The sequence below is a fragment of the Nipponia nippon genome, unplaced genomic scaffold (genome assembly GCF_047370975.1).
Source record: "Nipponia nippon isolate SJK-2023a ecotype South Korea unplaced genomic scaffold, ASM4737097v1 scaffold_3, whole genome shotgun sequence".
Taxonomy (NCBI): domain Eukaryota; kingdom Metazoa; phylum Chordata; class Aves; order Pelecaniformes; family Threskiornithidae; genus Nipponia; species Nipponia nippon.
Genome location: NW_028262347.1, coordinates 55010225 through 55038065, shown reverse-complemented (window position 1 = coordinate 55038065; position 27841 = coordinate 55010225). Strand labels below are relative to the sequence as shown.

The 27841-nt window shown below is 45.5% G+C and overlaps 1 protein-coding gene across 2 annotated transcripts in view; it reads left to right on the top strand.

Annotated features, from left to right (window-relative positions):
• GRIN2B (glutamate ionotropic receptor NMDA type subunit 2B) overlaps positions 1 to 27841 on the top strand; it is a 206877-nt gene that overhangs the window by 100983 nt on the left and 78053 nt on the right. The gene's annotated exons all lie outside the window — the stretch shown is intronic.

The following is a 27841-nucleotide window of genomic DNA, read 5'->3' as shown; positions in this document are numbered from 1 at the left end:
TTTGTGAGCTTGCCAGATCAATGGTAGTCTTTACTAATTGACATTTTCTCCTTTTTCAACATAATTTTGGGGCAGGCTTGCAGGAGTACATTGTGGAAGGCGAGAACAGGAGGTTGCAGGGGAGGCAATAACCCGTAGGCAAAGCCCTAAGATTGCACTGACGTGTCCATGCCTCCATGCTCACGGTGATTTGCAAACAGCCAGGGATGAACCCACTGCTCTTGTTACCAGTCATGTCCCCTTTGTGTGTTTCTGTGTCCTTCCCTTGCTCCCATCCTCCATCTTTCTAATCCTTCCCTCAATAGGTGATTCTTTTCTACAGAAATATTAAATCTTGGTTTAAAACAGAAGAACCACCCCATTTTCCCCACCCCCTTTCTTTCTTCTCTTTCATCTTTTCTTCCCGTGGAAATGTTTGAAGTAGCACAAGTTCCTGAGAAAGGCAGTTTTTTCTCCCTTTGTGCTTTGGCTCTGTGTCCCTTCTTCATTATATCTTCCCTTTGTTACTTTGTTCTGCCTGCCTCATTTCTCTGTTTTCTCCCCATCTCTCAGTCCTTCTTCAAGGCTCCTTCTTCATTAATATGTTAATTTCTAGCCCAGGAATGCTTCTTGCGGCTCACTGTTCACCAGGGAGAGGCAGAGGAGTGAGCCAGGAGAGAGGGAGGAAGGGAGAAAGGGAATAAGAAAAAGGAGGAGGACGGTAATTTACAACAGGACAGGACAAGGGATGTCAGCAAAGGAGGAATCTTGCACTGACTGGTGTCATGATGCCAGGGAGAGGAAGATTATCCATGTTTTGGACTGGCTTCATCTTTTTGTATTGTTTTTATCTTTTCAACTTCTGAAACATATTCTTAATAGAAAAAAAAAGTTCAAAATTAAAAAAGCCTTAAACTCTTTTTTTTTTTTTTTTTTTTTTAAGTAGTTCCTTTTTGGCAATTTCCATATTATTTTTCCCTGTGCATAGAACTTTTTTAAACACCAACCCCTACTCCCACCCTAATATGGTGCCCTTGTTTCATTTGATTCAAACATGTGGCCTGCATGGCCAAAGGCTTCGGGCACATTTTACAGGATGAACAAAACCATACCAGAAGTTCTCTGAAGGAGGTTTTACCCCAGCATAAGTTTCCAGAGTTTTTGTCTTCTTCAAGTGAGAAGCAGGGGGTGGTTCAGCTTCTGTTCAGGTAAAGAGATATGAATAAAGACTACAAGACCACACAAGCAGGATAGCAGTGAAAATGTTAGGGTATCTAGGGCTAGAAGGAGCCTGAGAACTGAAACTGGAGACACTTGTGATGAGTCAAGGATTTTCTTTCTGCCTCCCACCAGTACAGTTTACTGGGTGGAGGGTCGCGAAGGAGCAAGTGTTGGAGGCAGGGACCTCTGCAGCATGGACCAGATCTGGGAAGGATGCAGAAAGGCAACACTCTCACTATTGCAATTCTGCCCTGAAATTAGGAAACCTCTAACTATTGTATTTGCTGCTTTGTATCTAACTCAGCGAGACCTCTGTCTGTGCTTGGAGTTCTACGATCATGATTGCCCAAGCAAATAATTAACAATGCAGCAATGAAAGTCAGCGCAGGGGAGCTGGCTGGGTGGGTGGCTGGAGGTGAGAAAGCAGGGCTGAGGAAGGGCATGTGGTAAAGGAGGGAGACAGGAAAAGAGAAGCTTTAATACAGTACTGCAAAACGGGTATGAGCTGGAAGCAAAGTAACCGGGGAGGAAACCTCAGGGGGACTGCTGCAATGTTCTGTGAAGTCCAAGGCCCCCGAGCCAAGAGCCTTTCATATATTACGTATACACAACTGTGTCAGACGAGTATTATTTAGGTTGCAAAGGCAAGCACTTCAAACGGAAGAAAATGCCAGAATTAAGGCTGCAATCTTAATTTGGCATTCTTGTGTCTATGCGTTATAGAGCAGTGCTTTCAAGATTGCATACTATCTTTCAGCACAGGACCCCTGCATCCTTCCATATGCAGGATGGGTGATATTTCTTGACTGAGCAATGATTCGGTATTTTGTTTTCTTTGCCTTGTTTAATGCGTAGCCTTAAGCTTTGTATTGTGCAGCCTTAAGCTTTGTATTGTGCCTGCTTTCACAGGCTGCTGAGAAGAGAGGATTCTTCATCTCAGGGTGTTATCTGTGGCACACCTTAGGGCAGTATCTCAGTATATCATGAAGTTCATGGATTTTCACCCTACTCTTGTGAGATGAGAGGACACAAGCTGTTTTATGTAAATCCATTGTATAGGCGGAGAACTGAGGTGCAGCAAGATTAAGGTCAAAAATGTCTATTAATTTTTCATGGCCCATGGTTCTGAGACACCTAGAATGTTGTTATTCAAAGTACTGATCATTACAGAATGCTTTCTGTGTTCAAAGCAAATTTCTCTTTGACTTCAACTCAGCAATTCCTCGAATTGCCCCCTGCCAAATCTTAACTAGGACTGAACATCATTTTTCATTGATTTTTTTTTAATGCAAAAAAAGAGACTTAGTGTCATGCAAGTTATATGGGCTGTTTGTTTTTATCCTGTTTAATTATTTGTTTTGCGGAAATCATCTTGAACCCAGGAGAAAACCAAAACAATCTCCAAACTGTTTCCCTTTTTTAATTTTAATTTGATTTATTTCTTTCGATATATTTTAGATGAAACATTTAAATTCTTATTCAAATTAGTTTATCATTTCAATATATCTCTTCCTTTTATTCAAAAAAAGGATATTTAAAAATGTTCAGATTCAAAAGAGGATGGGCTGAACTATATGTTTTGTTTCAACAAAGTAAAAACTTTATACTTATTGATTTGCCAAAATTAGGCTCTCAGTACAGTACTTATTTTTGTTTGGAATTGCCACCACACCAAAAAGGGAGCCGGAGGGTTTGTCCAGCTTTTGTCAAGCATCCAGAAAATGAGGCGCACAGATTTAGTGACCACTTGCACAGAAACTGGTTTAAGAGATTTTACTGGCATCACCATGACCCTTGTGCAGGGGTAGGGATGAATCCAGCCTTGCAGTACAGCTTTCAGTTGGCTTAGCCATATGAATGTCTTGTTTCTCCCAGCCATTCTCTGCCTCTCCCTTGATTACTGACCACTGTCCAAACAGCTAAGTTTGATTCCCAGTTCAATCCATTGGTGCACTGAATGAGACGGGTCCTGCAAGAAAAATTGTCGTTGATTATGTCATTCAAGACTGATTTGTAGTGGTTATGCAAAAAGGGCTGCATTCAGGTTGCTTGAACAACTGTAATACTGACGTTTCCCCATTTTGCAGTGCTTGACTTTGTATAATGAATAAGCCCAGACTTTGGCAAAGTGCATGGTTTAGAGGCCACAGACTTTTCAGCTTTTCTCTCCACCACTGATCTTTTTTGTCTTGTCTCCTTCACCTTGCCTTGTCTCTTCTACACTTCTGGCTCCTTGTCCCAGTCTGGTTCTTACCTAGCAAAGCCAGGATCTGCCTCACAGATGTTTCATCTAAGCTCTAGACCCTGGATCTAGAAAAATCCAACTTCCACTTCTGGACTCTGTGCCCCTTGTTTTCATCCATTTCCGCTTATCTCACATTCTGACTCCTTGTCCATCTGTCTTCCCCTACCCTCAGCCCCAGCAAGTCCCAGTTTCTTTGCCCAAATGGTCCAGGTGTCACACCTCCCAGTTTTCTTCTCCCATGCAGCATTTCAGCCCCATACTTCTCCCAGTGTCATAAATCAATGTATCATAATCACCTTCCTGGCTCTTTCCCACTACTTTGGAATTAGCCAGCCTCCTCTTCCAGCAATCCCTGTGTGCAGGGAGCAGGCAGGATCAGGGGAGATGCAAACCCAAGAGGTGCAATGCTCCTTCTCTCGCTTCCCCCGTCCATAAGTAGACCTTCCTTGAGCTCATGTGTAGAGAAAGTCCCTTAGACTACAGAAGGCCCAGTGAGGAGAGGATTTTAGAAAAGTTTGGTTGGTTTTTTTTTTGTTTTGGTTTGGTTTTGGTTTCTTTTGTTTTTTTTTGTTTTGTTTTGTTTTGTTTTGTTTTTAAATGCTCTATTAAGTCTCTGTTTAACAAGTGTAAATTGCAGTTTTTCCAAAGGCTTACGACCTGTCTAGGTTTTCACAAGTATGGCAAAAATCAGCATGTGACATGAAAAGAACCTTTTCTTTCCCCTCTCATCAAAATTCAAGTCCCTTGAAAGCAGAGAACTTGCTGGAGCTTCTTAAAAAGGTCACTATTTTTTTCTTAATATTGGTAAAATAGCTTCTTTCCTCTAGCCTGTTTTTGGAAATGGACGGACCACTTTTCCTTCAGTTTTCCTCAAATATAAAACCTGGGATAAGCATCTGATATGGAAAATTTCAATCTGAAAGATAAAATTTGATGTAGCTAGAGGAATCTGTAAGGAAGGCTTTACGGTAGGAAGCAGAGGGCAACCTGAAGAGACAGCGATACCAGCTCCAGCAATGCAGATCTCACCTCTGTCTGTGGACTTCCTGGAACATTTCTAGGAGGTCAAGGAAGGTCTGCTCACTGGCTGAACATGTCCCTGTAAGGGCTTAAACCTGGGGCTCAGTCAGCAAGCAGAGAAATTATTTGCTTTATTTCAGTTTGAATTAAAAACAAGGTTTCTTAAAAAAAAAAAAATGTGCTTACCCCAGGCTTTCAGTACCTTTAATACTCATTTAAAAATGCATGTCACACAATGAAAGAAAATCAGTGCCAGTCCCCAGTGTGGAACTAAAACCAACCAGCCAAGCAGTTAGAACAAACAAGCGAAAGAGTGGAAAAAATCCAATCCTCCACAGGCCGTCTTTCTCTTTCTCCTCCTTCTCTCCCTCCTTCCTTGCTTCAACCATGGGTGTTCGGCTACGGGGCTGTATTTTGCAGTCCTGCCTTCACCAAAGTGCGTTAACCCATGCAGTTCATGAATTGTCCCCAAACTTGGGAAGCCTTGACGAAAAGAAAACGATGCCGGAATAACTGGTTTTCCTCACTTTTTGTACAAAATTTCTAGAAGTGCAGTGGCATGGTGAGGTTACAGGCTCCAGCTGAGAGCTCTGGCTATGTGCTACATAGTGTGGGAGACTGGAAGAGGGGACAAGTTTGGGGTCAGGATGCTGAGAGAGATTTGGCAATTTGTTTCAACAGCCAAGCATCTTCTGATACTTGATGCATTGTCCCTTTGCCTGGCCTTGGAGAAAGACCAGTGGAAAACATCACTTTCGTGGACTCTAGGACAGGCATTCTCTGCTCTGGGAGGGGATTTCGGAAACAGAAGCTCTGTGGCTCTGGGGAATGTGTGGCATAGCCTTGAACCTGACCACTAGAATTGACTAAATATTCCTGCCTAATAATGGCAATGTGATGGGACTTGTGAGATGAACAAGGTATCTCAGTCTGGTTCAGAGCTGCCATTATCCCTCTCCTAAGACAGTCCCCTTCTCACATAGTTCCCATGAGTCATCTGCAGCAGAAAGGGCAGGGGCTTGAGCAGGGCTGAATTATGAGCTGCCTTCTCCTGGCAGGTAAGTGATCCTTTCCGGCTGGCATTCAGCAGACAGCAGAGGGAACTTCCCTGGCTGCTGCCCACTTTATAACTTTCTCAGGGATAAATAAAAATCTCCAGGGCTATTATGATGCCCCCTCACATGAGCCTGAAATGTACTGAGTATAGATTGAAGAAAAAGAGGAAACAGGAAAAAACATCAGCATCTCAAATGATGTGCCAGGGCTGGTGCCTGTGGCACTGCGTGTATTCAATTTCAGCATGCTGTATTTACTTCTGTTTCCCCTCTCTGAAAAGGCAACCTTCAGGCACTTCACTAAATGGATTGAAAGGTTTGTCTGGTTTTAATGATGCTTCTGAAAAAGCCTGTGTGTTATTCCTCCACTCAAATACTTCCGAGAGATTTTGCAATGCCTCTTGGTAAATCTGAACATTATGAATACCTTGGCATTTAGTGGATAGGCAATGTTCTGTTCTGGGACTACTTTAGGAGGAGTGACTGGGGTTAATAAGCTAATGTTTTCTAGGAGAGAGTATCCTAATCTGGGAGAGTATGGGAACAATCAGTGGATTAATTAAGATGTGTGTAATGGAGTGGTATGAACATTTAACTATAGCAATCAGATGAATTGGAAGCACAGTTTCTGTCGCAGGTGAGATCCTTTAGGGACACAGAATCTATTTGCCCTGTGAAGTACAATTCCCTGTACACTTTTACAGCAAACCTGCCGTAGTGGAGACAGACTCAGGCTCTACCCTTAATTATTGTGGTATAAATGTGTAACAACAGAGTGTCCAAAATGAGGAAGACTGAGTGCTGCAGAAGAACTGGGCAGCAGAGGAAAACTAAGTAGAGTCAGGCTGGTTTACCTGCATAACTGAGAAAAAATCTGGCTCTATGGCTTTACAGTGAAGAGGGGAACTCAGTGAGCTGGCATAAGTGAAAGGATGTAGTTCTGGTGCTTCATTATGACAGTCATGAACCAGCACCCAGGGAAAAAAAGTTGGAGCATTTTTTTTTCTCACATTCCTGAGTGGCCTGGGCTACATACCAGTGAAGAAGGATGGAAGAGCTTGTGGGAGAAAAGATTAATTTAGTTCCACTGACTGGTATCATTTATGCACACAAAACACTTGGATTAGGGCAGAAATCCTACTTGGTACTTCTGTGACCTCAAGGAGCAACCACTGTAGGGGTGGCACACATATTTCATTATCAGTACAGTTTCATCTATCCTTAGCCAGGCTGGGGCTGGCACTATACCCTATTGTGAGGGTACTCTGCTTGGATACCACAGACTCAGACTTCAAAGAAGATCTAAGTATTTTCTGTGATACAAAATCACTTCAGAAGAAGGCGTTAGAGAAGTTCTTCTATATCAGTATATATGACAACTTAAAATTTAGGGGGCCTTCCCAGGGAGACAGTGGTTGACATCCGTACCTGAACAGTCAGGCATTTAGGACTTGAGGTCCCTGTGCTTTAACTACTGGTTTAACTAGTGGGCTCTTTGGAGGGGAAAGGTAGATCTTGGTGACTTGACTTGACTTGAGGAAGGCAGTGGAGAGAGCAGAGGACATGTGCATCTGAAGGCCTGCGAATAATGATGTGGAAGAATGGACGTGAATTGTAGAAGGCTCTGTCTCCACCAAAGCATCACCTTCTCTTGAGCTCTGAAGAGTGTCTGAAGCCACTTTCCATCTCACACCTTGTAAAACTTGAGCCTAGTGTGTGAGCACTAACTTTTAGAAATGATGGGTCAGCAGCTGAGCCCCAGTTCCTGGTGTGCCATATAGCACCATGTGGGCATAGAAAAATAGCCAGGACTGGAGTCCTGAGTGGGTCCATTTCCTGATTTTCACTCAAGCGAAAGATAGTGATGCAGATAGCAGCAGCTATTCTATTTCTAAGAGGTATCATGTTAAAGAGCTTGTTAATACCCTCCTGCCTCCTTCCCATCCCTTAGGCAACCAGTATGGGCAGCAAGTGTAAATAAGTAAAGATATGCAAAAGGCAAAATTTCATTCCAGCTCAGGGCATGTTCTGTGATGCAATGAATGAGCAATAAGAGGGAAGGCTGGGATGCAAATCTGCAGTGCTCCTTCCCGGAGCTGGAGATAATTGTTAAAGGCAGACAGAGTCAGGGTGTGGATGGAGCTGAGTGGGACTGTGTGAGTGGGAGAAGAAACATGCCTGACCGACTCTGGCAATGGGGGGGTGCCTATTCTGGCAGCAGGTGGGTGAGCATGTGGGCTGCAGTGAGAGTGTGGTGAATATGCATGACTGAATTATTAGTTCGTTATGCATGTTGCTAAGTCAGGTGTGGGGAGGAAGGTGGTCAGTGGAACAGATTTCTTCTGTCCTTCTGGTCATGGTGTGAAGAAAATACTGAGACCAGTATTTTGACTGGGCTGTGAATCTAGAAGGACTCCTAGTGAACAATAACTCAGCATTGAACCCACCTTTCCAGCTCTCTGGGACACTACGACATCTCATTCCCTCTGGGGCTTTGTGGACCAGTTTCCAGCTATTGTAAATTGCTTCAGGGCAACAAATCCATTTACATCTGGGTAATAGAAAATATAAATTTTGCACCATCTTCCTTGTCTGTCCATCTGTCTCACTTTGCCACCTTTGCTGATTTGTCTTCGTTAGCTCTCCCTGGCTGTCACTTGAAGCTGAAATGGACTTTCTTGTTACCCCCATTGATTCTCCCTTTCAAATGTGGTTAGCAGTGATCCTGGATTCTGGGCCATGTACCACCAGGCAAAGAGGCTGTACTGTGCCTTGGGGAGAGGAGAAGGCAGAGCAGGACCAATTAATTTATGACGAGAAGCATCTGGAAACCAGGGTATAAAGCAGGCAGAAAGCAGTGGGGATAGCTCTGAGCATGCATGCTGGAGCGAAAGGACTGGCGGTGACCAGACCCAGAGCTACACACGCTGGAGGCTGGGGATTAGCAGCTGTCTTGACCTGGAGAGGGTTCTCCTTTTGGCTCTTGCCGTGGGTGAGGTTCCTGTCCTGGAGCATGGGAGCTAGAGACTGTGCCACCCTCAGTCTCTTGAATCATGCAGGTTGTTGTAGTGGGAGAGTCTCTAGCACTGAGAGAGAGTGGGAAAGCTGGAAGGTTAGAGGCGGAGTAACAAAGAGAGAGAGATATGGGGGAGATGTGGGTGTTCCCACAGTGCATGTGCTTCCCACAGGGACTGTGGCTCCTCTTCAGTTTGCAGTGAGTGGCTGCATGCTTGCTTAGTGGCTGGAGATGGCTGGCATCAGGAAAGCTACCCCCAGCCCTGGAACTGGAGGAGGTGATGATTTCTGGGCTAGGACCAGTCCTGCTCTGAGTTAGGCACTCCTCCCTGCAGAGGTCTTCTCTTTAGTCTATGGTTTGGATATCTGCTCCTCTTTCCAGCTCTGGGAGGCTGAGACTGATGGGGTGTGTGGTGCATGTTTCTGGGGTGTGTTTGTGTGTGTGTGTGTGTGTGTGTGTGAAGAAAACACCCCAGACAACTGGGCTTCCAAGCACCAAGAGGCTCTAGGGCAGGAAAAGCAGCTGATATTAACCTTGTGCATTCTTTAGCTGTTGGATTTCTTTTACTGAATGAATATCACATGTCCTCCCTTTGCACATCATCCCCCTGCCCCCCTGCTCTGGGCTTTACATCAGCCTCCTTAATAAGAAGTGCTCTGTTTTTAGTCCCAAGTGAGTGCTGAGCCCTTCGCTGCAGGGCTTACTGTTGCCTGAAGCTCTTGTCTGAAATAGCAAGCTGGCTCTTCAGGCATGCCACACACCCCTGTAAAGCCAGTCAGAGCTGGGGTACCCTGCATTGTGCATGGGGGCTCACAATCCTCTCCCACCCCACCCCCTTTTATTCAACATCATCATCAATGACTGGGAGGTAGGAGTAAAAAGCAAACTCCCCAGGTTTGTTATTTATAGTAAATTCCTTCAGGTAATCAGCTGCCATACTGATTACTCTAGAAGAACCTCCCAAAAATTTATGGGTAAGAGGGCCCTGTTATTAAAGGGAATTGGCAAGGATACACCTCTGCAAAGCCTAGCCCAGGACTGCCATGGCTGCAGTGGGAGAGTGTCTCCCTGCCAAGTAGCACTGACCAGAGCATGAACCAAGAGATGCATCCTTTCTCTCGCCTATTTCCCCCCACCCCATGCTGATGCCTTTTGCAGCATGCTCTCAAGGCGTTGTTTCTTTCACATGTATTTCCCAGTCCTTCAGCTGCCTCCACCTTTATCTTTGAGAGAGTTTGCTTATCTTGCTTCCATCTCAGTACTAATTTCTTGAGACTTCCTTGCTTGACCCTCCCATACCTTCTTCAATAGTCCAAGAACAAATAGTATTTCCCGGGGTTAAGATACAGCAAATGTAAAATGTGTGAAAGGGAAAAGGCTAAAAGGAGAAGACTTAAAAATACAGTGTCTAATTAAAGTATGGAAATAGACATTTTAAGGGAATATTATGGCACATAGCTTAAAGAGATACCAGAATGGATTAGGCAGCTTTCTGAATAGGACTTGATAGGGGTAATAAAGACTCATGCATCAATTCTGCAGAGACAGGAAGAAGTTCATTTGGGCAGTGATGGAAGGGAGTTGCAGATGCTCTCATAGCTCTGTTCCAGGGTGGGAATCCTCTGTCACCATTGTCATGGATAATGATGAAATTGATGCAGAGGGCAGGGCTGCGAGGTGGAGAACAGGCTCATCTTTAAATGACTCAGCCTGGCCATATGCTCATGGCTCACTCTGGGACTCTCATGCCCCTTTGTTTTCTACTGTGTGTCCTGGTGCAAGGAAGGGAACTGCAGCTGCCTCTCCAATGTCATCATCAGCTTTCTTTCACCCTTATAGCTGTGCACCTGAGCCATTTCTGCCATGGGTCCCTCTGCCTACACCTAGGGTAGCTCCTGACTAAAGTGGTGGGAGAGCAGATACTGTGGTCAGGATCCCCAGTGGGCAGCTGGCACCCACTCAGGCTCCATGGGAAGGAGGCTCTGAAAGCAAGGAGGCTCCCTTCAGTATCTAAAACATGGCTACTTAGCTCAATTGTCCCTATGCATTGGCTCTGAATTGCTGGGCTAGGAAACTCAGAAAAACTAAACTGCTTGCTAGGTTTTTAATGTTTCTTGCTACTGCTAAAACAGATCAAGAAGTTCCTCTTGCCACAACACTCCGCCTTTCTACAGTCACATTTTTTGCCCTTCACTCTTTCCTTTCTTGGTCCAGCCTCCTTCCTACTGCTTACCCATCATACCTGACTGCAGAGTGATTTAGTGTTTTTGTTTGTTTAGTTGTTTTTTATTATGCTATTTGTTAGAGTAACTGGAAAGACATATTGCTTCTGTTCACACTTGTTTGAAGGTAAGGCTAAAACACTCTGTGTGTGTGTTGTGCAGGTGTGTAAGAATGGGTGACTGTGACATGAAACAATAGGTGACAAGTAAGTTAATGATCATGGTTCGATGTTTGGTTATTTCATTGGGAAATGGATGTAAAAAAATTACCTAAGCTGGCCCTCCTTTGAGTAGAGGGCTGTACCGGGTCACCTCCAGAGGTCCCTTCTAGTCTGAATTTCTCTATAACTCTAAAAATCTTCTTTGCTGTAGTGATATTTTCATCCTGAGGTATGTTTTTATTTGTTTGTCTCACAGTGCATGGCGTGGTGGGACCGGACAGTATCTGGAATCTTGTTGTCTAGGCACAGAAATCCAATCAAGTGTTTCTCCTTTCACAGCCTAAACAGATCTTACTTTGCAGGAGAGCACAAAATTACAATTTGAAGAGCTCATCTGTAGAAGTGCTTTGCCAATCAAAGGCTGCAATGCCAAATGGGGTCAAAGTCTTTACGTTTTCGGCGTGAGTGTTTGCAAAATGAGGGCTTGCAGCTGGAAGTGGAACTGCAAGGCTGAAACTGGACCCATACGTGAATTTTTCAGCATAGTTCCCTCTTTCCCTGTCAAAATGGTTCCCTCTGAGAATCTCTGCAGGCTGCACTCGGTCGTCTTAGTCTCTGAACTGCCCATCATAACACCTCAGCTCCTTCCTAGAAACCCAGCTATTCTCGCATGTTTTTTCCCATGTCAGAATAAAATGAATTGGAGAGGAGGGGGTCATGATGGCAACTTCAATATTCCTAATCATTTAATATTTTCCTTCCAAGACACAATAACCTTGATTCTGGTTTTCTATACAGACTCTGAGAAGGATTTTCAGGGATATCAAACAGAGTAATTTTTTTAGACATTAAGAAAGCAGAGCCAGGAAACCCTATTTTGAATGACTGGCTACTTGATGTACCATGGCAATTGACCCTCTGGTGGCACTGCAGGCCTAGCTAGCCTCTGATGTCCCTTCTCAGCTACCCCTGTCAGAACTGCTCCGGAAGGACTGAGCTTGGGATTGACAGATGACATTTGCAACTTGAGAGGCCAGGGATACTCAGAACATTATTCCAGGGCCCATGCCACTGAGCTGCATCCCTGCAGAACCTCCACCATGCAAACTTCCTCTTCTTCAGTCACTGGCTACTGGTCTTGGTGGCAATGACTGTGCGTGGCAGCCAGGAGCCATGAGGTCTCCATCCCAGCTCTTAGCCTTCCCCCTGCCCTACAGACCCTAAAGAAACCTGTAGCATTGCCACTCTTACTCAAGCTGTTTTCTAACACCACTATCATCTGTGGCTGTTTTGTAGCCAGCTGAGGCAGCATATTTTGGAGTGGGTCAGCCTCCCCTCTTCTGCAGGAGCTATTGGAAGAGCTGACTGCAAACAGATTTTCACTGCCCCGATGTGGACTGATGTCAAACAGTGCCCAATGAGAGCTGACAAGCTGACAGACCTGATCCGTCAATGGAGGATGAGGAGGGGGGGAAGAGAACATCTCTTGCGCACGCCTTCAAGAGACAGAGAACAATTTCACAGATGGGCCAGCAAAGCTCTTGTAAGTGATACAAGTCCATATTTAATAGTCTATCCATTTCTGTGAAGGCAGACACAGGAGCAGGGGATACAGGGATAAGAAAAGTTCAGTGCAAGGCACAAAGTAGCCCATAGGAGTCCAGCTTCCAGGGCCAGGCTCCTGTTTGTTACTGTCTCTGATCAGTAAATACATGGAGATGGCTGGGGGCCCCCACTGAGCTCAGAAGTAGAAAGTCTCTGGAACCAGACTTTGGGTCACAAGAAATCATTCTTTCCCCTTTTGACTCATGCATCCTGTGTTGCAGAGTACTTCTGAAGAGTAATTGCGATGGTGAGGTCAAGAAGAAAATATTTGGGATTGGCTCCTTTTATTGGTGCATTGTTAGTTGTTGTATGCACAGTGAAGGGCTCTGGGCTGAGAACTGTCCTCTCAGGAGAGCAGTGTCCTTTGGGTGCTACCCTCACCTTTGATAAAGATGAAGATGCAGCTTTGCTGGCAAAAGGAACTTGTGTCCTTTGGGTAGGGATCACAGTCTTGTCTCAACTAGTGGGTCGTAATTAGGGCAGAGAGGGAGCCCTCACAGCTTTCTCCTGCCCATGGGGCATGGTACCTTGTCCAGGCTCTGAATCAGACCACATCTCACAGCTACCTATGACCCAAACTTGAAATCATCTGGGCCTACTATGTTGCCCCAATATTATCCCTATATTAGCCTACAGAATGTCACCCATCACCTTACTTCAAGCTTTTAAATGGGCGCAGCCTCAATAGAAACATCCCTTGTGAACTTACCTGTTTGAAGCTGGTGCCAACTGAACAGGCTTACCAGGATCTTCTCAATATAGATTTGGAAATCAACACTTGGAGTTGGACTTGATTTACTGGTTGCTGCCCAAGCTCAGTCCATGTGAAAAAACTAATCCTGTGCTGACTCTTTTCCACATTGACCAGTTTACTAGTTAAGTCCATAACAGGTCATTATTATAATTTCCTTTTTCTTCCTCCAAAATGCAGACTGGTTTCAGGTCCCACCAACAGTCCAGGTAGGAGCCTGGGCCAGTGTTGACAATTTTCACCCTGATGCTGAGCTCATGAAGGCATCATTGTGGTAGCTTTGCATCAGACACCTAGGAAGTTATGGAGCTCAGAAGAGTCAGTCAGCTGCTCTTCCCTCATCAGGAATGTTGGGAAAAATTCTGCCACCATCCATGCTCATTCCCTTTATCCCAGGTAACACGACTAGTGGTAAGAGTATCTTAGAAGTGGTCTGGTGGCCTAGGCTTGGGCTCCAATCTCAGTAATAAGCAGAGCAGTGCAGATGAACCACTTGGTGGTCCAGCAGAGCTGTGGTTGGGCTCTGTGCATGTAAGGATTTTGCTTCTGCTGTAGCATTGTCAGTGCAGGCTGGCTGCTTTATTTCATCAGTGCAGGTGATTTAGAGAGATGAATAGTCAGAGTGCAGAGCACTTTAGGTTCCCTGCTCTGAAAGATATGTGGGAAAACCAAGCTACTGTTGCATTAAAAGTTAAGCTACTTCATTGGTGCTGTACTACCAGTAGCAATCCAAACACATAGCTTAAAAGTATACAAACCAGGCCCTTTCTGTTTGGTCCATGTCCTTTCTTGTGACAAAGTGGAAACTGGCGGCTCCTTGCTTTATAACTGTCTGATTTGCAGTCTTTCTCTCCCTCTTCCCCCACCCTCACAGCAGCCTGTCCTCATACTACTGATTCACTGTGCAATCAGATGGGTGATAACAGATGCTTCAGAAGAAGGGAATCTTCCTCCACAATTTGCTTAGCCAGTTGTGTGGTTGGAGTAGGAGTCAATTCCTTCCTGCCGTCTGCAGCCGTCTGCAGCCTGAAACGACTCATCCATCCCTTACCATCCTAGGGGTACAACTATAAATACTAGCAAGGGTTCACAGAAGTTGCCAACCCTTTTTAAGTTCTTTCTCCAAAATCTGTCTTTGACTGCTTCTTATGGCAGCAAAAGGCTTCTGATGAAATACAGCATGCAAAGGGGTGTGAATGGCTGATCGTTCATCTCACCGAGCTGCCTGCCCTCTGAGTGTTGCAGAAGAGGGTTAGAAGGCAGTATTAACTCATTTTCACAGTGTGCTTCATTTCCATTAGCAGAATCTCCTCTAATTTTTCACTTGGCCGCAACATGGTGGCATCTGTCATGTCTTAGAGATAGGCTGGGACGTTTGCTGTACTGTGTGGGATAGACACAGTTGAAAGGAACGTGGCCCTGTGCAAATGTGGACCCGGCAACTTTTAGTCAGACACAGCCCTTCTTCTTGCCTCAGTGGCTAAGTTTGCAGGGAAGTAACATTTCCATCTTGATTTCAGTAATTAGGAGTGACATCCTCTTTCTACAGCCATCTGGGGTGTGAAAACAAATACATCTGCGTGGTCCAAATCGATCCAGAAAGGTAGAAAGCAAACCAACGGCTATCAGAAAAATTATCCCTCTCTGCCTCGCTCCTTCCCGCCCGCCCTGCTTGTTTCATTTGCTGATCCGTATTTCCTCCCACTCTTCAGCTGGGCCAAATTTGGCTCTGTCTGGTGGAGGTGAGGGTATCAGGAGTGTCATGGCTAGCATGGAAGGGGGAAAGGAGCAGTGCTGGTGTTTGTGGGGATGGGGTACCCTCGGGGCTGGCCCGGTAATGGCTCCCACCCTCCCAGCCCCTCCCAGGCCCCCCACCAAGCCCATTTTTGGGATCCTGACTGACTTTGGCAGTTGGTTGCCAATGCAAGAGGGTTTCCATGGCAATGTACTGGTGCTGCTCGCTCCTTCCTCAGCACTCTGTCTTCCCTTCCCTCCCTCCCCCTCTCCTCGCCCCTCTCCCCAGCCCTCCTGTTTCTCAAGCCTGTTGCCATGGAAAAGTCATAATCCACAAAGAATTTCAGATCCCCCCAATGTTTTGGGGTTTTTTTTGGTGTTAAAAGTTTGCTTTTCAATTTAATGTGTGGGTAGGGGAGGCTCCATCTGCCTCTTCAAAACCTTGTCCCTGGGCAAGAGTGAAGTCTCTGTCTTGGACTTGTAGGTCCTCCTGGAGGGAGGGTGGTGGGAAGCTGCAGAGGGGAGCTCCAGCTGATGGGCACCCTGGCAGGGTTATGGCTTTGAGAAGTGCTTACATGACGCTGGAGATTATGACCGGTTTCTTGAAGGGACTGTGTCATTTGGAGTCTGGAGTCTGAATCAATGACTTTTAAGCGCCCAAGACATGTTGGAGAAAAAGGAGGAGTGAGAGATTTCTGAAAGGTGTCTCCTCTGGAGGCTGCTTTTTCTAAAGTGATCATAGTGACTGCTGCCAACAGAAAAGGGTGCAGACAACTCATACGCTGCCACAATATGTGCACAGCAAGAGCTGCGGAAATGATACAGCCGAAGGTACTGAATGAGACCAGAACTAGAGCCCACATTATCCCACCTGGTCCTCATGCTAATTCCTGAGCTCTCAGGGTATGTCCACACTTTATCAGGACTTGTGTGTGAGGTTTGTGCATTACGTTTTAGTTTGTTAGCTTAAGCACCAATTAAAGGTGAAATCAGTTAAGTTTCTGCTCCAATTAAATAAGCTCGCCTGGATATCTCTGAAAAGCACTGGGGTACTCTGATAGCTTTGCTGCTCTGGGTAGCAGAGCTGGTTGAACTGGAGGGAGCTGTGGTATGGTAATAGATGTGGGAATTGACTCTCTGCTGCACTCTCTATGGAAATGTTCTGGTCTTACTCCCAGCATGCTTGCTGTTTCCGTCTGCACTGTGTTCAGGCTTCCCGCAGTGGGCACTGTGGCCAGGGATCCTCAGATGCATGTTGGAAAACCTTATTCACAGTATTTCTAGGTCCAAGGAGTCCTGGAAGTCTCCTGAGCAAAGAAATATTCTTGGGAGATTTCCCACTCTGACTGTTCAGGAGGGAGAAGGGAAAGGATTCAGATAATATATCCCAAATTTGGACCTTGTACTTATTTCAGACCTCCTGAGAGTCTTTTATTGGATGCGATGTTAGCATTACGCCTGAGGCTTCTTTAAACTGACCTTTTCCCAGAGAAGAAGCAGAGGAGTAATTCAAGATCAAATGCAGCTCCAGAGTAAAATGGCACATTTACTTCACTGGAGATGCAGCAACACGGGCTGAAGTTGACTCCTTCTCTCTCTTTTCTTGTTCAGGAAACATTGAGGATGCACGTTTTGTTTCTTTTTTATGTAGACAACTACATTCAGGCGGCCTGCTGCAGACACCTAACCTACGCATTGTGGCTATCTCTCCTCATTGTCTGTGTGTACCAGGCATCTGAGTCACTTGCTGCTTGCCTGGCCTCGGATGCCATAATAATCACAGAGTCTAAATTGGGCATGTGGAGTAGGTGATGGAGTATAACCTGGAGTCTTTTCAGGCTGTTGGAAAAATTATCGATTTACAAAACCATAAAGTCACAGTGCTGGGTCATTGTAGCTCCTCTTCTTTTGCATGAATTCCTGGAAGGTAATGTATTTTCAGCTGCCACAGACTGTAGTCTGTCCCACAGAAAGCAAAAAGCCTGATCTGTCAGCAATGCTCTACCTCTTTCCTTGTTGATATACCTTTACTCTGTTCTAGACAAACATAATTTCTTCAGTCCCATGCCCTGGGTTGTTTGTCTCCTTCTGTCTTCAACTCCTTTTCTGACACTGCAGAGGAAGAAGCTTGAGTGGTCACAGTGCCATGTTGGGCATCTGTTAGGTGTACCCCATCTGCATGTTTCACAGAGGCTCCTGAACATCCAGCAGCAGAGAAAAAAATCTTCAGTCACTACCAACATGGACTAGGAGTTGAACTGTTGACCACAAGGCAAATATTTCCTTTCTTTTTGCACCTTTCAGGCCCCAGGGATGGATCCCAAAAGGTTTTCCAGAGCACTGTGTGAGAATGTAGGAGTGCACTGACGGTATCAGCAGACACAGTTGCCCTCCTTGTGCTTAGCAAGACCTTGTGTAGCCCCAGACATCACTCTCTCTTTTATCAAAAGGAAGAGAGAGAGGGCATGTAACTTTATTTAACAGAGCCTGGACTAGAAACTACATCACAAAACACTCTACAAAGTTAATAATACAAGGCTCAAGTCGGATGTGATATAAATGATGTAAATGTGTGAACTCTGAGTAGGACTTTGGCAGTGTTCCCAGCCGTGTTCAAAATGTACCCATGATATTTCTATCTCCCATATTGGTAACCCACTAGAGACAGGCAGAAAAGACTTAGGTTGAGTTTATTATCCATATTTATCATTCATTTCAGAATAGCATCTTCCTCCCACACTGATCCATCCTCACTGCACTACATATGCACCCAACTCAAAGCAGGAGGCTTCACAGTCTGACTTTTGGGGCAAGAGTTGAGAATGGTGAGATATGCTTGAAGCATTCAGTGTGTGCTGGGAAACCCAAAATAGATGGTGCAAGGGAATATGGACCCTGTAGCTATGCAGGTAGAAGTAATGAAAGGGGTTTGCAAGCTGTCAAGTCATGGGACTTTGGGGCAGAAAGGAGGCACACCTGAGTGCAGGAACCCAGGTGAAAGACTGGAAGGAGATTCTTGGTATTTATCTCCCTTGTATATTTTCCCAGTGTTTGAAAAAGGGATGTCGTCAGTGGAAGAAGAGCACAGAGGAGTTATGGCTGTGACTGGGGTGGGGATAAGGAAAGGCTGGGGGCTGAGGATTTGCAGACTAAATTTTGAGTTGGGACCTGGGGTCCAGGGAGCAATTGGATGGGGACATCTTGGCTTTCAGAGCCTTGTTGGCCCACAGTGGGAGCACAGAAAGTGCCAGTGGTCATGCGGTTGGGCTGGCAACGATGAAGACAGTGGTGCCCCAGGAATGGCTGCGTTGGAAGTGCTGATGAAGGTGATGGCTGGCAATAGAGAGACACCGGGAAGAGCATCAGAGATGGAAGTTTGGGTGGAGAAGCAATGGCACAGGGAAGGGTGCTGGTGGTGAGGAAGGTACTGATTGCAGCAAGTGTTACAGTAGTGTTTGGAGTGCTAACTGCAAGTGAAGACAAGGGTGGCTAATTACAGACGTGATTGTGAAGAGGAAGACGAGGCATGCTCGAGGAGGAGTGGTGAGGTCTGCGATTATGGCACTTCGCAATGAAGAAGCTGCTGCTTAGTGTGGGGCTATGAGGGGTTCAGCTCTGGTATTAACTGAAGCTGTGTTCTCTGCATGTGCCAGCTCATGGCTTGCTTGCTGCTCTTTCTATCTCACTCTTCACTTTCATTGCTACTGCAGCATTTTCCCTGTTTGCATGTAGTGTGGAGAGAAATGCGTTAATGGTTTTGTGTAGAAAAAAAAAAAAAGAAAAAAAAAATCTTAAATTAGACACTACCCCACTGGTGATGCATCCTGTGACCCTTGTCAGACAAATGCTAACTGGGAGGTCTTCTCCAGAAGAACGAGGTTTTCCTAATGCTGCAAGGAAAAAAATCACAAAGAAGTTTAAAGGGGAGGGGGACAAAAAAACCCGCCCTAATTGTTCTGTGACTTTCCTCAGCCCAAGGAAGGGTTAATGCTTTAAATGCAGTGTAATTTCAGCGGCACTAAAGAACACGTTTCCATGGAAACATCAACCCACGGAGGGAGAGAAAGAGGGAGAAAGGAGAGGGAGCAGCAGCGGAGAGAGAGTGGCTCCTCTGGCGAAGGAGAAGCAGCCTCCAGACCCCCACACAGTTACCGATGGGAGTGATTATTTGTTTGTTTGTTTTAATCAATCCCCCTGTGGAGGTGCAATAGGGGAGGGAAGAAAGTGATATGGTGCCATCTTGGCTGAATCACTACAGACCCAGGAAAATCCAGTCACACTTTTTGGACCACATCTCCTGGCGGGCAATGGCTCTGCTCCTGTGAGCACTGTGAATTTGCTGCCCTTGCAAATGTGTGAATGCTTTCAACACTTGATAAACGTTGAATAATCCCAAAATCACTTGTGGGTTCTTCGTGCGTTGAAAACAGTTAAGTTAGTCTGCTGTTTCAGAGAATGTAACAACGGGATTTATTTCAGTCTCTCCAGCTAGTTGAGCCTTGTCTGGCTTCTAGCAGCGGTGAGGGAGACTTTTCTGGCAGATTTGAGTGGTTTTCTGCAAGCAGAAAAGTCCTGAAAGCTCTAGAGGAAAATTGGTGTGCTCACTTACTTGCTGGTATTGAGTCCCAGGACAGAAACTGGAAAGAGCTCTGGCTAAATACCGAGATGTCCTGATGGTTGACTCTCAGCACACCAGCCACCTTCAGAAGACCAAAGGGGCTGTTGACATGCTCATCTACTCAGCCAGTTGTTTTAAGCTGTGGTCCACAGCCATGTTGGTCCATGGGAGATTTCTACGGGATGTGCAAAAATGATTAAGAAAAGTAAGGCTGTTGTCAGTGGGATTAAATTCACTGTATGGGGACAGTAGTTCAACTGGAATATTTTTTAAGTCTCTGCAAATTGATAGAGCTTGAAAAACATCATCCTGGGTGAAAAATCACTGTGAAAAGCCTTATTTGACTTCTGTTCTGTGACTGCTTGTCCTATCAATGTTTGTATGACTGCACCCTAAGACAGATAAACAGATTTGAAGGGCATCGCTTAACCTTTCAGTATTTGCCTGTTCCTAGTGGTATAGCTTCCATCAGTGACCTGTTAGGTGGATGCCAAGACATAATTATGACCCATTGACAGCTGTTCTGACAAATATAATTTTCTGTGCTTTTGCTGCCCCATGTAAGTAGACTTTTAGTCCTTTCAAATGGGAGAAGTACCTTGAAGACTAGTTTTACTTTGGAGAATAGTGGTATGTTATCTGTTCCTAATGAATAAGGAAGGATGAAAAGATGTAGAAATAAAAAAATAATACTTTAAAAAAGTAATTGGCAGGAATTTATTAGCTCAGTAAAGCTTTGCAGCTTGATCCAATTTTGGACTGAACATTCTGGTTTTATTTTATCCAGTCACTGTAACAATTTTTACCTTAATTCTATTACTTAAAGGTTTGGTGAGTCAATTCAGAAGTATATTTGTTTTTATCAAAGCTTTTTGGATAAAAAAAAGCTTTCTGAGAATAGACTGATTTCCTATGAGATTTATAGATATTTCCAGCTTTAACCAGAGTATGCTCTTAAAACACTTTTCCTTGTTTCTGTTTTATCTCCAGTGAGGCCAGAAGGTGTAGAGGTATATTCTCAAGCTAGTTAGGACTGTATCAATTTCCCAGCAAAAAATACAGTTTTGGAAGAAAAGTTGTGAATCAAATATTTTGGGTTTAAAATGGAATATTTTGACATGGAAATCCTATTTGCTGTCTCTTGCGATTAGGAGCATGGGAATTTTATATTCCTGTTTCTCCTTTTTGAAACCTGGATGGACTAAATCTCCAGTGATATCCCTTCCACTGTTGAGGTGATGCTGGTCCTTGTGTAGGACTCTTTCAGGGTGGCATATTACAGATGTATTTTAACTAGGGCTCTTGTCCTTAAAAGAAAGGGCAGAAGGTGTCACGCAACAGACCAGACTGTATGGGAGCATGACCATGCCAGAAGCTTCATTTTCTGTCCAATGCCATTACAGTTTTCAGATCTTATGGTTCTCTTTCTTTCTGACAAAATGTTGACCTCATCATGAGAAAATGTTACCAAGTTCTTATGCCCCTTTCCCATTTAAAAAGTGGTTTTGATAGGTAATTTTTCCCAGCTCTGGCATTTGTGAAAATAGGTCAGTCAGGATGTGTGTGAGAAAAAATTGGCTTTGGTTGGGTTTTCAAGATATTGCTGTGACCGACATAGCAGATGGGGCAAAATGAAGATTTATCCTGCCCTTTTTTCCATAAACAGGTCACCTCATCCTAATTTATACCTATGTTTCCTACAAGTGACCTAGCTCTCACAGTCTGGCCTTGGTACCGTGAGCAGCACCCTGGCAAAGGGAGTGTAAAATGCCTCTAGACCTGAATGGCAGCACCTCTTTCCCCCTTTCTATCAAAGGCAATGACTGTATAGGACCAAAAGCAAATGGGAAATCAGATCCTAGCTGCTATTAGGTACATGGGAGCAAAAGCTATTGTGGAAACTCTGAAGGTCACTGAGCAGCCTTTCATCTAGGTGTCATTACTGTCATTTCTGCCCCAGGTTGGAGCTGACCCCATGTTCCCCATCAGGGGGTAATTCGGTGACCCTGCACAATGAGTCCCCGCTCTGTCCATTTTCTGACAGACATCTGTCCGTGCTGCAAAACCCTGTGCTGCGGTGCTTGAATTTCCTTTTGCATTTTCAGGAGGGAGGCTGGGGACTGCATAGGCTGTGGAAAGTGAGCTTCACTTCTCGTTCTCAGGAATGGTCCCGTCTCATTAGGATCAAGCAGTGCATGTAGGAAAGGGGCCCTGCCATTGCTTTGGCTCCCTACATACTCTAAGGATAGATATATCCTCAGTCCAATAGAAGAAATGGGAAATAAAGTGGAAGTATCATTTTTTTTATGATTAAGAGAGGGAGTGATGGAAAAGATTCATCTTTCCACTGTAGATAGGAGTTGTCACTTGAAAGTCTCAGCGCACATGTACATTGTTTTCAAAACAACTTTGCTAAATATGGTGGAGAAACAGCAAGGACAGGTCAGGAACAAACACCAAGAAAATTCATCTTCCTATAGGTGAGGGGCCAGAATCTCAGCAGATGAAACAATATCACTCTGTAGATGTCAGCTGAATATCACTGATTTATTCCAGCCCAGTATCTGCCTTCTTGTCTTCACAAAAGGTGTGGACAGCAGGGAAAAGCCAAATTAATCTCTTATATCTCTGTTATCTTGTAGCCTGAGGGATATTTCCTAATCTAGATGCTCTCCTAACCTCTTTCCTTAATGAAAACAGTCTTGAGCTCTGGACATTTCTCTAAGCCTGCTAGTCAGGTTGGTTCCCAGTAGTATAAAATGGCTGTAGCCTGGACAGATTTTCTGGTGCAGGATGCCTGTAAAATTTGGAATTTGGTTGGTCTCTTTTCAACACTTGCTTGCTTTCTTGGAGTGCATCTCCTCAGATTCAGTACTAACACTGACAGTAAGAGAGAAAGGAGCAAGTGAAGATGAGTGAGATACTGTTCCTTTAAGATTTAATCTTCATAGTCAATGGTTGCTTCTATTTTTTTCCTATCTTGTTTTGGTTTTGTTCTTCATGATAGCAGAAATAACAGAGTCCATGCCCCTTGTTATGTAAAATCAGCTGCACTCGTGCCCCTTCCATGGAATCCTTTTACTGTAAATCGTACCTGACACCGCACAGATGTTACACAGACACAGCCAGATGTGCCTGCTTTTCACATCTCCACAAGCCATCGGCACCACAGCAGCAGGAGGCAGGCCAGGAGGCTGGGGCAGCGCAGGGCAGTGAGCGATGGGAGAGCCTCTGAAAGGCTCAGCCAGGGTCAATACCAGCGATGGGGAAGTTTGGTCAAAGGTCCAAGTGGAGCCCATTCTCACCTTTTTGGGGGTGAGCAATTGGGTTTGATATCCCATGGAGACTGCCTTATCTCGAGAGACCTCAAGCACTCACAGCTGGGTCTGGATGGCTGTTGTGCATGTATTGGCTGTCCTCTGAGGCAGAGGCAACCATGGAAATGTCGAGCAATGGTATGGAAAAAAAATATCTGTATTATTTTAAGCTTCCCCTGGGTTTGGAGAATGGAGGTTTAAATCAGAAGTCGAAGGGATCTGTTGCAGTTTTCTCACTGAAAAAACCATCTATTCTATTTCAGTCTCTCAGATGAGAGCAGAAGCTATTAACAACATAGTTAGCGCTGGTTAAACCTTTATTTGTCAATCACTTGCCACTTGAAGGTCAGAATTCCCATTTGTAGATAAATACACTGGTCCTAAACTCACTTGTCCCTGTCTTTTGAGTCCACCCACCTTTCTGTCTGTCTGTCCTCATCTGGGAGCAGGTGTGTGGGGCAGGCAGGACCTGCTGCATGGCAGGACTGATGCACTCTGCCATGGCCGTTTGCATCAGCCCAGGCTGGGCAGGTCTTGCTGGGGCTGGGCAAGGGAGCACAGTTTGGAGCTGTGACCACTTGTGCTGAGGTGCAGTAACACACTCGTCTTTGCCATTACCTGAGCATGAAGTGGGTCTGCACAGGCAGCTATGCCTGTCCTTGGTACCTCTGGCTGGTGGGTTTTTAATGCTGTCTCTAGGGGAAAGGAAAAGGCTATTTTGCCATGCAGATTCTGCGGGGTAAAGGTCTTCATCTCACTGCTGTTATGCTGCTGAACCAGCCTCAGTATTTCATGCTACAGTGAGTTTCCAAAGAGTCTGATGGTAGTCTGTATCCCCATCCCCTTATCCTGCATCAAACTCTACCTGTCTTTTACTTTGCAAATCCTCTCCAGCTGAGGTATCCCATAGCCTTTCCTTCCCCATGCTCCACCTACACCCTGTTTTTCCCTTTTGTGCTGGACTGCTGAGATGACTCCTTGATGCTGATAGTGGAGAGGCTGTTTTATTTATATGGCCTGTTTTATTCAGGGAAGCGGGCTATGTTAGGATAATCATGCCATTCCAGACAGACTGCTTATCTCATTGGAGTGTAACAAGCACTGACAGGGCACAGGGGAGTGTGTGTGTGTGTGCATGCACAAGTGAGGCAGAAAGTGCGATGGACTGAGCCGAGGCATTGTCCAAATTTGCCCACCCAGTCAGCAGCTTCAGGAGGAGCTGATTCCCAGCAAGGCACTGGAGGCAGAAGTAGGAGTGGTTAGTGCTGATTTCAAACGCATCTCCTTCAGAGCTGTCCCGGGGCAGAGAAAAATTTGGTTAACACCCTTCCTGTCTCCCCACAAGTCCCCTCTGCCTGCCACATTTGCCTCTCCGGGCTTTCCCCATCACTAGCTGAAACCATTTAAAATGTCATCATCTCTCTGCTGGTCCTAAATTGTCCCTCTGATGTGGTTTTAATGCTCTATTTCCTATGCCAACCAGCCTTGGAAACACTCCCCGTTAGCTTGCAGGGCTGTCAGCCTCACATCTACAGCAGGTGATGTTACCTAATGGTCAGAGCACAGGATGGGGGAGTCAGGTCCCCCGAATCTGACTTGCTTTGTGCCCAAGGACACGTCACTTCCTTCTTTGTTCCTGCCTGCTCATCCGTACCACGAGGCTCACAATGTCAGCCTGTTTCTACAGTGTCGTGTGTGTTTTGTTCCCATTCAGCTGAGTTTGGGCATTGTGGCCACTGCATCTCAAGGGAAGGGCTTGACCCTTCTGTGCTTACACTGAGCAGCTCCAGATAAATGAAATTCTTTGCTGAAAGGTGTTTCTAGCAAATTAAATTAAATTGCCTGTGTCTGCCCTCCCACACCCCCTTTCTATTTCTCTCTCCATCTTGGAGTCCAAAACATCCAGGGAATCACGGATTAAGCCCTTTACAGGCAGTTTCATCTTGGGTTACATCACCTGCATGCACAGCCTGCTGCCCTCACGTTGTGCCCCTGCTGCAGCTGCTGGCTCAGTGCAGTCATGCCAGGGAGTCTCCCAGCCCCCTGGTTGCCTCTTAGAGGACTGGAGTGTGTGTAGGCTGTAGGGAGGAAACAAATCCCCCTGGCCAGAGCAGGCAGCAGTAGTGCTGGCATACCAGGGCAGCGCTGCTGCCGAAGGGGATGACTCTTGCTGCAGTAGTGATGGAGGGCAGAGCCACTCGAGTGTGCCTGCCTTGCGGCATGCTGCTGACTTGCCCTGCCAGGGAGTCCTTCAAGCCCTGATGCTTTGTCAGGCAGGTGTTCCCTTGCCCAGCGCACCTGAGCAAGCCCCACAGTGCCTGGGGTGCTGCTCTCGCCCTGCATCCCCATGTAGGTGATGGGATCCAGCAAGCCGCAGGAGTGCAGGGAAATCTGGGGGAGAGCTGCTGCTTCTGCACTCCTCCTGCAAACTTCGGTAAACATGTTGCTAATGGGTTTGAGAGAAAACCCTCTGAAGAGTTATTGTGCCAAATTTGGAGACTAATTTCAGTCATTAAGGTGCGAAGCGAGGGATTTTAGTGCCGCTTTAAGTGTAAATCTCAAGGCAGCTCCAAGGATAGGAGTCGCTGATGATTCCTCCTTGATTATTATTAGTGGATCTAATCTTTCCAGTGGAAATTGAACAGAAATGACACCCTCTTGTGTCATATCTGTTGCTGATTTCTGTGAACTCTTCTTGTCAAGCTGTGCAAGGGAGATTCCCATAGCGGCATCATTCTGAGGTGGGAGAGGAAAGAAGGCTGAGAACTGTTTAATATTGCTGTTTGTTTAATTAGATATTGGTGCTGCTTTCTAAATACTGACATATAAAGCTGCAACTCCCATCACACTAATACCATCCTCATCTTCTTGGAGCCTTGCTTTGTCATTACTCTGGTGGCCGGTGCAGAGAAGTCATGAAATGGGTATAGCTGTAATCTTCATTCACTGGAAGGTCTTTCTCATCACCAGAACCTTACATAGGTCTGGTAGGCTGCACATACCTGGTGATGGTCTGTGCCTGGCATTCCTCAGTACCAGCACAATGCAAATGGCTGGGAAAGAAATGCCAGAAAAAGAGCGTGTGTGGTCCTGACATGCGATCTTTTACACCATTGCAAGCAGTTGTGTGGCTAAGATTTTCCATGTGGCTGATGTTTTGGGGTTCTCTCAGTGTTTGGGTGCTGAATGGGTCTGGCTTTTGGAAAATTACCAATAGCCTTTGAAACTCGTCCTGTTGTAAATGTTTCACACTGGGCTCCCTTATGGCTGTGTTTCCTATGCTGTGCATGTCCCCTGAAGGTCACAACCTTCGAGCAAGTATGGAATTTCCTTTAGAAGTAAACATAATTGCTGATTGCACTTGGTAATGGGGAATTAGCGGCTCAGTTTGGTTGATTAATGGAGTTAGAACAAAAAGGTTTGTGAAAAGGAAGAAGCTAAAATCATGATGTGCTTTTTTATTTGTTTGAAGAAGTTTCCCTGTTACTAATGCTTTCATTAAATTAGCAGGGAGTTCTCTGTGTGCAGATAGTGGGAAAGTATGAGCCCACTGAAAGAACACTTTTTTTTTTTTCTTTTTTTCTTGAAATTGGTTCAAATCGAGTTCAGAAGGGACAAACTGAAGCCGAATATCAGGAAATGTTTCCTGGTGTCACAGTGTAATAAAGCAGAAGAACCTCTCATGTCTGTAATGGCAATGTTGCTTGTGTAATTTATAGGAGAACTGGGCAATGCACGGGAGGGCAGAGTCCTGGGGCTAGCCCTGCAGGCAGCTTGGTCACCTCTGCCTCTCACGGTGATGTGATGCTACTGGTGCCAGAACAGGTGTATAAAGGCAAAATCTACTTCATGCAACAGGATTGTGAATTGAAGTGAAATATATGAACAGGGGAAACTGTCAGAGTGCCACGGAGATGTCATATAAGCCACTGAACTGTGAAATGTATATTTGCCTCCTCCTCTTCCCCACAGTGTCATTCTGGGTGGCATGACAGTTAAGAAAACAATAGACCTGATTCTCATTTACAGCAACACCACTTCAACATGCTTTCATGATGCAGCAAGGCCTTGAAATGAGTGTAGCTGTAATCTCGGTCCACTTAAAGATCTTCCCCACTGCCGGAGCTGAGTGAAGAGGCCTTAGGATAAATAAGATTGAAGCCCGGACTGTTTAATAGTCCATTTGTATAGCTGACATGAGATGCCCCAAAGGGGGGGTGCCTTGCGCAGAAGTGACAGGGCCTTTCCAGACAAAGAGAATCATTAATGTTGGCTGCAGGGATTTTCAGGGCTGATCACCCTTTAGTTTGATCTTGTTGGGTATAAGGCATGACTCTGTCCCTAGGGAAAAGGACTTTCACTGGACTATCTTAACATCCACTGTCGCTATTCCTAAGCTCCTTCAGAGGGTTGCTTTGGGCCCTGTAAGGCATGCTGGCTCTGATAGGGATGGATCTTCTCGCAGGTGTGGTGCTCCTTCCTCTGCTTTCTACAGCCTTCCTTATCATTGCCTTGATGTTTGGGCTGGGGGAAGGCTGACTCCACTGCCTCACCTGTAGGCCATCGCTGTCCTCAGACGACATGTGAAATCCCCTTTGTAAAGTGAGCAAAGTGTAGGCTGTGGAGCTTGTTTACACATATAATTGCCATGGATCCCTCTGCTCTTTGGGGTAAGGGGAAGTCAAGGACCATGGGCACATGCATGTGCATGTGACTCTTAGTCGTACTTTCAGGAATTCATTGAGAGCCAACATGGGACATCGCTTCCCTATCCCAGTCACAAAATGGGGGCAATTCCCTTGCCTTGCCTGATTGTCCCAGTTCCTGGAGTAATTGTCCTGCTTCTCCCACCCCTTTCCTCTTAGGTTTTCTTTTGCTGTCCCCAGCTTCATAACAC